The sequence below is a fragment of the Cavia porcellus genome, unplaced genomic scaffold (genome assembly GCF_034190915.1).
Source record: "Cavia porcellus strain 051 isolate PalLab524CR breed Dunkin Hartley unplaced genomic scaffold, mCavPor4.1 scaffold_29, whole genome shotgun sequence".
NCBI lineage: Eukaryota > Metazoa > Chordata > Mammalia > Rodentia > Caviidae > Cavia > Cavia porcellus.
The window spans coordinates 34,190,837-34,198,245 of record NW_026947512.1 but is presented as its reverse complement, the minus strand read 5'-3'; the positions used below and the strand labels follow the sequence as shown (position 1 = coordinate 34,198,245).

General features: G+C 31.2%; 1 non-coding gene across 1 annotated transcript; it reads right to left on the bottom strand.

The window, feature by feature from the left end:
- Positions 1-6,659: 6,659 nt before the first annotated feature.
- LOC111758329 (U1 spliceosomal RNA) lies at positions 6,660-6,822 on the bottom strand. The gene has a single exon (XR_002792522.1). It is a non-coding gene; the product is annotated as a U1 spliceosomal RNA (small nuclear RNA).
- Between the last annotated feature and the right edge of the window lie 587 nt (positions 6,823-7,409).

The following is a 7,409-nucleotide window of genomic DNA, read 5'->3' as shown; positions in this document are numbered from 1 at the left end:
GTTTTATACTTAGCAAAATGTGAGAGAGAGAGACAGAGAAAGAGACAGAGAGACAGAGAGAAAAGAGAATCTAGAAATGGACTAAAATTGTCTGAGAACACTGAATGATGTGGGATAGAATGACACACAACTAAAAATTTTGCATCATTTATTCCTAGAATTTTCCAACTAATATTTTTGTCTGAATTGAACAGGGGCTAACCGAAACCATGAAAACAAAATCCTGATAAAGGATTACCAGAGTAGATGGATAAATAGCAACTCTTTCTCCTCTCTCTGTGCTTATAGGCTACATCTTCAACTACAATCAGAGACCATTTCCTCTTCCTTTGAATCTGGACTGGTAATCTTAGTCCATGTATCAAAAAATACAGTAACCGTGACATTGAATGATTTAAAGTCGAGGTGTTGATTCTTCCATTTCACATTTTTGGAGGCCAGCTCTCTGACTAACACATCAAGAGGTCACATAGAGAAAAAAGCCACAGTAGGTAAAGTAATGCAGAAAAAAGGCTAATCACAGTCCATAAAAGTATCCCATCAATTCTGCTGATTTATCAGATATGTTAGTATGATTATTTGGATCTTCTACTTAATTTTAAAAACTTTATCTGATGATAAAATATAACTAAAAATTTGCCTTATGTTAAAATATAGTGTAAAAAGGAATAAAGTAATTAAAAATCCTGTGTAACTGTTAGGTATGGAAACTGCAAATTTCATGACCTGAAAAAAACTCCATTGTATTTCAACCTAGTCCATAAAATAACACTTGAACGTAGATAAATGCCAGTTGACTTGTGTTGGATGCTGTTAACTGAAACTATGCTACATCTCTTTTAGTTTGATATTCTCTGTTGTAGTGCATATATTTATATAACCTTGTAAGAAAAGGTTGGGCAAAGTAAATCAAGCTTTTGAGTATCTTCATGCTTTTTTTATTATTGCTTGAATCTGTAGGACATGAAACTCAAAAACTATATAATATATTTATATTCTTAATTTGACAGTGATGCTACACTGACATACAGATATAACTGCTGTTTATAAGTCAAGTGTCAATTTGATTTTGTGTTTAATTTTGAGATTCTTTTATTCCTTCTAATGTGATACTTGTAACATTTTTGTCACCCCAGTATTCTAAATTTAAAAATTATGTACCTTGGTTAGGATAAATTTTCATCCATTCCTTTAGGTACTGTATCCAGTTCTTAATTTGGGGTTACATGTTTATCAGTTTGATGAAATATTTTGATTGCAACATTTGATCACTTGGTTTTAATTTTTCTATTTTTCTCTCTTCTAGAAGAAAATATATAGATATTAAGACTTCCAAAAAGGATTGTTTCAGAGCTAAACTACTCTTAGTTTATTATTTTTGCCTTTATATTCCACCATTTTGAAAGTACCCTCTACTTTAATTACCTTTCTCTCACTTCTCAAATTTTTACATTAGTTTTATTTCAACTAACAATACTGATATAAATATATGGAACACAGTGTGATGTTTTGATGTATGTATCCGATGTGGGATATACAAATTTAAATTCAGAAATAGAGACTAGAAGGATGTTAACAGGAACTGAGGTTTGGAGAGTTTGTGACAAAGGAAAGTGGTGAGTTAATGGTACAAAGTTTGAAATAAGGAAGAAATATTTTGAAATATGTTATAAGACAATCATAATATATTGCTTGTTTCAAAATGAATTAAATTTCAAAAGTCTTAATATGAAAATAGTACATAACAGTGATAATAAATATGATAATTAGCTTGATTTCATCATTAAATATTTTAAATGTATCTTTATAGCTATCACTGTATACATCTAAATTGTCAAGTATCTTTGTTTATTACATATTCCTTATTAAATATTCTTCTGTGTTAAATAGCCTAAGACTTTAGCAGATTTTGGTCGCATTGTCCTAACTCGCTCCGGTTCCTCATGGTATTGTTTGTTGGTTTTTTGATATACTCAATCCCCTCTCCCTACCCTTTACCTCATCCATTTTTTTGGTAACTTGTCATTTAATAATGGTTGCAATTAATTACTTTAAAGTATCTTACGAGTCCTAGGTCTCTTATCAAATTAAGGTGAGCTCTAATCATATTAACGTGAGTCCTAGACCTCTAATCATTTTACAGTGTGAGAAATTAAAGGCCAAATAAACATCTTTGCTTCTGTTTAGAAATTCCAGTTACTGGGCTTCAATATAAACAATGCTCTTGAAGCAAGTCTAAGATTTATGCAATTTTCTTACAAACAAATAAACAAACAAAAAACATTTTCCAGGGAGGAAGTTCTTCAGCAATTGACTTGGGAGGAACAGAAGTCTCGCTGTTGATGTCAATTTTAGCCCAGCAATGAAGGTGGTATTTGTATGTATATTTGATTTTCAGTTCAAGACAGAGTATTTCCTTGTAAAATAGACTTTCTTTTTCAGTACTGTCTCCTTGCTGTGCCGGTGCCATAGTCCACAGCCTCCATGGAATGCGCCCTGCAGAGCACCAATTATCTTTTGCCATGAGAAAAGAAAGGCAGGTGTTTTAATGAAGGAAATAATTTGGAAAGGTTAAAGCATTGAAACCAAGTTTCACATATTATGCTACATTCAGTCTCCATCTTCAGCGGTAGTTGATGCCTCCAGCTGGGCTGGGCTCAAGCTCGCGCTACTCCGCAAGAATTCATCTGCTCCTGCAAAGCCACAGAAGGGCGCACAGTGTACTCAGTGGAGCTCGTGCCACTGTCTTTCTTTATTTTTCACTCTCTCATTTTTATTTTATGTATGTATATATTCAGAAAGTAATCTCCTTTCTTTAGTGAGAGGCAGATTTTGTTCTATTTGTTCTTTAACATTTTTGTTTGTTTCCCTGAAATATGTCAATAGTTTACAAATGTATCAAGCAGATAAGAGAGTGCAATTCCTAGAGATAAGTGTATCTTAGGGTTAGTAAATTACTTTTTAGTGTTTATATTTTTTCCATTCTTCTCTGGAATTATGTATTTCCTTGAAACATTGATGTATGTAAGAAATGAAATCAGTTATAAGAATAAATTGTTGAAGAGTCTAATTTGCTTTTGATGTATGTATATCACCCACGATGGGGTCATTTATATCTGTCAGAATATGCAATTATTTTCATGAAGATATTCAACATACAATTCTTGGTAAGAAAAAAAAACTAACAGGAAAATAATTGTATCTACATTGTGATGTAATTGACCATTAATGTTTTATTATAACTAAGATTTATTAAAATAAAATATGCATCAAATGAATGTATGTTTATTAATTATTTCTGCCTGTTTGTGAGTTCGTGGAGTTGTATCCATCCTGGCCACAGAGAAGACCCTGTGGATGATGATTTTTTTTTTTTTTTCTCTTTTTCGTTTTTATCGGTATCAGGGATCAAACTCACGACTGCCTGCTTGCAAGACAGCGCTTATGCCGCTGAGCTAAATCACCAGCCCGTGGATGATGATTTGATGTAGCAGAAGGCAAATTTAAAGTTATAAGACAGGATCATGCAAATGTAAATGTTTTCTTCAAAAGTCATCTCAGTTTTGCTGCCACTTATTAAAAACTATAAAGATTTTGTCTATGCATGCATTATTTCATTGTATTCTGTTGAGCGAAAAAAGTCACTCCTTAGGCAATTAATTTTACATGCTATTTGAAAGACTTCACTAAATTAAATTTGGTAAACATTGTGAATAAGACAAGGGATTTTGAGTAATTAAAATAGACAAAATAATGTAATTTTTTTACAATTCAGTAATCATACTATAATATACTGGTGAAAACAAGATGTGAGTTATTATTTTATTGTAGCTAAATAATGGGAATTTAGTTAAACACTGTTATGTACTAGTGTATCCAATGTACTTAATAACAAACTTTACTCTGAAGGTGATTTTCAGTAAATCTTTTACCTTTTTATAATTCTCCCTCCCTTCCCAGAGAGTCTACAAAGTTCTTTTCCAAATATTATTAATATAAAGGACATTATTTACTTTACAACTAGAGAATATAAAGTTATCAATCTAAAACACATAATTTAGTGTCAATTGAGTTAATCTTAACTTTTTCCAGTTAATTAATTTAATATTTTCTGAAAGCATACCACTCCAGTAATGAAGTATTCATAGCTACTTGTTACAGTTATTTAAATACTTCTACAAATGTTCAGAGCCTGTGAACAATTAAGAGGAGTATATTTAACTCATGAATGAATCAAACAATATTTAATATTTTCCCTGAATAGTGTAACCAGATAGCTGTAGCATCACAGTTTTATTCCAGGTAAAGATCCAGGTCTTTTACATAATTATATTAGTCTGAACACTAGCTTGTTCTCTTAACTTACTAGTTTAATTAAGAGTTTAGACAACATCTAGTTAACAACATCTAGTTAATATATTTAATTCCAGTTGGTGAATGTAATTAATAAGAACTTCATAAAACTGAGAGCATAAATATGCTATTCTTGATGAATGTTTACAAATATTTGATCAAGGAATAAAAATTAGTAGAACTATAAAATTTTAGAGCGAGGATGTTAAGAATCACAGAGGAAAAGTAAAATTTTATTTTTTGAAAGATTATATTTTGAAAACAACGTAAATAGGACTGAGAGTGTGGCTCAGTATAGGAGAATTTTGTATAGCATGCAGGAGGACCTGAGTATACACTCTAGTACCAAAATTAATTAATTATTTTTAAAAAACAATAAAAATAATTATTTTTAATAAAAGCAGTATAACAAGATGAGTCTTATAAATTTCTATTTTAAGATTGACTTATCCAAATTAGAGGATAATTTCACTTTTTGTTTTATATTTACTTATGCAATCTTGGATCACAGAAGGCAATGAATTAAAATGAAGCTTAAGTTATTTTGCCTCTTCTATTTAATTTAATAATCACAAAATACATCAAATACTAACCAATTTAACCTATATGGAAATCAAACCACAGAAAATTGTCTGCTTTATGTTTTTGAGAAAATATTTCTTACATATGTATGTGCAATGGTCAGCTTCTGTACATTTCTCCAAGCTGCAACAAAAATGTAAATATGTAAAAATGATAAATGCTGTACTATGCTAAATGAACTGAGTTCCCAATATCAAATAATGTTTCTCTTTAACAAAGGGTTGTATACTTCTTTTTCATCCATAATAATAAAACGTTAGAATAGTATAAGATATATCTAGTAGGGGAATGTGATTTAAATAACCAGAAAATTGTAATTAAGGTAAGAATTGAATAATATAAAATTATACTTTGCAGGGATATAAATCAGTGGCATAGCATCTACCTGGCAAGCACAAGGTCCTGATTTGATTCCTAGTATCAAAAGCATATTATATTTTGTGTATTTCTGTTTTTTATATAGCTTATTTAAAGATCTGGAGAGGACATTTAAATAGAAAAATAACAATAAAATCTTAATGTAGAAACAATCTCTGATTGTGTGAGAAGAAAATACAGGTCACTCTGACTGAACTGCACTAATAGACAGAGAAATTCATTCTGCAATGGCATGCTATATTATTTCAAATTTGCCTATTTTACCAACTCCAGGTGTATACTTGTAGATAGTTCAAATTTTTATTTCTACAGAAAATTTCTTATTGTCTAAATGATTTAATAAAGTATTTTAAACAAATTTGGATCAATGAGTAAACTAAATGATATATACTCAACCTTTGAATAAATATTTATGTTATATGAATACACTGATAAATCAAATGTAACTAACCTCAAATCATTCAAAAATTCAAAGATCACACATTTCTAAAAAATTAAGTTGTGAAAGAGACTTCTCATTTGAGCAATCTTAACTTGTTCTGCTTTTTATAACTTTGTCCCCAATAATACCTTGATATAACTTCACTTTCAGAATTAAATAAAATTGGAAGATTGTTATTTCTTAATTATTGCAACACAAAATACTCAATCAACACACACATACTTTAGCCTTATCACAAACTCAGTGATGACCAAGCTTAGCAGATTGAGACAGATGGAAATGATATCATTTCTATTGTTTTGGCTTAACTATGATAATATTTTCACAACTGATGCTCTCACTATCATCTTGTACTGATTTCCAGTTTAATGTCATTCTTGTATCCTTTTCAATCAATCTGATTTTATCATTGCATTAATTGAAGTTATTTTGTTTGTACTTCTGATGAATTACAAGCACATTACTTTATTGAATGCTGTTCAATTATACAGCATATTTTTATATTCTATCTCAGCTTTCCACAGTTTTCTTTCTGCTATCATTCATAGTTTCCTAAGTCATGTGGAATACTTAAAATATCCAAAACATAAAACATGATATCTCAGTTTCGATGGACTTCATAGACATGTACGCTTTCTTTCTATGTCTGAGTGTTAATCTATTTCATGCAGTACACACACACACACACACACACACACACACACACACAGTCTCAAACAAAAAGGCTATAAGAAAGGATCTGATACATCTCCGTGAAATGGCCTTAATTCAGTGCTCAACACTGAAAAATTATTACTTAGGAGTGAAAATTAGTAGAATAAATAATTACACATATTATTTCTACATTATAAATTTTGCCATTTATTGACTTAAATGTTAACTAATTAATTGATTTTTTTTTCTTCAGGGACAAGCACAAACACAGACCCCCCACTACCACAAAGTATGTAGTCTCGTTTCCTGCACTTGGGAATCACAGGGGTCAGCATATCTTGAGTACAATGTGTAAGCCTCACCCATGGAAAACCATTTTTGTGATCCTGTTATCACTCCTGCAAGATAAGTACACTAACTGATTCTTGAGAAAAGTATTCAAAATTTCATTGTAAAAGTCATGAAGCAAAAGTAACAATCAGGTTTAGTTAAGGAGAAACGGGGAATCTTTTATCTCAGAGTGACAGGATTTCTTGTTCCTTCAAACCTTTGTTTGTCTTCAATTTTTGTAGTATGTTCTAAAATTTTAAAGCTTATAACAGAATTATTATTCTCATGAAGAAAACTACCATCTCCAAACTTACTAGAAGGCAGTAGCATCTCAGAAGACGAAGGCCACTCCTGGTGGGATGCAGATCCTATCTCCCTTCCCAGCTCATTCTTGATGTTCAGTGCCTTTTGCTTGCCTGTCATCAGCAGCCATCTTTCCGGCCATGCCCATTTTGGACTGAATTTTTTACAAATACAAGCCAAAATAAAACTCACCTCATCGCACACTGTTCAGACTATTCCCTTGTGTGCTACCACTCTATACCTGCTCTGTAAGAGGGTGAAAACAAAAAAAAACATAGTCCAAGTACATTTTCTCTCTCAGACATCTCTCAGGTCAGCTAGCATCTGAGCTTTCTCTTCAGATTCCTAAATACCCGGTTTTTTCCAA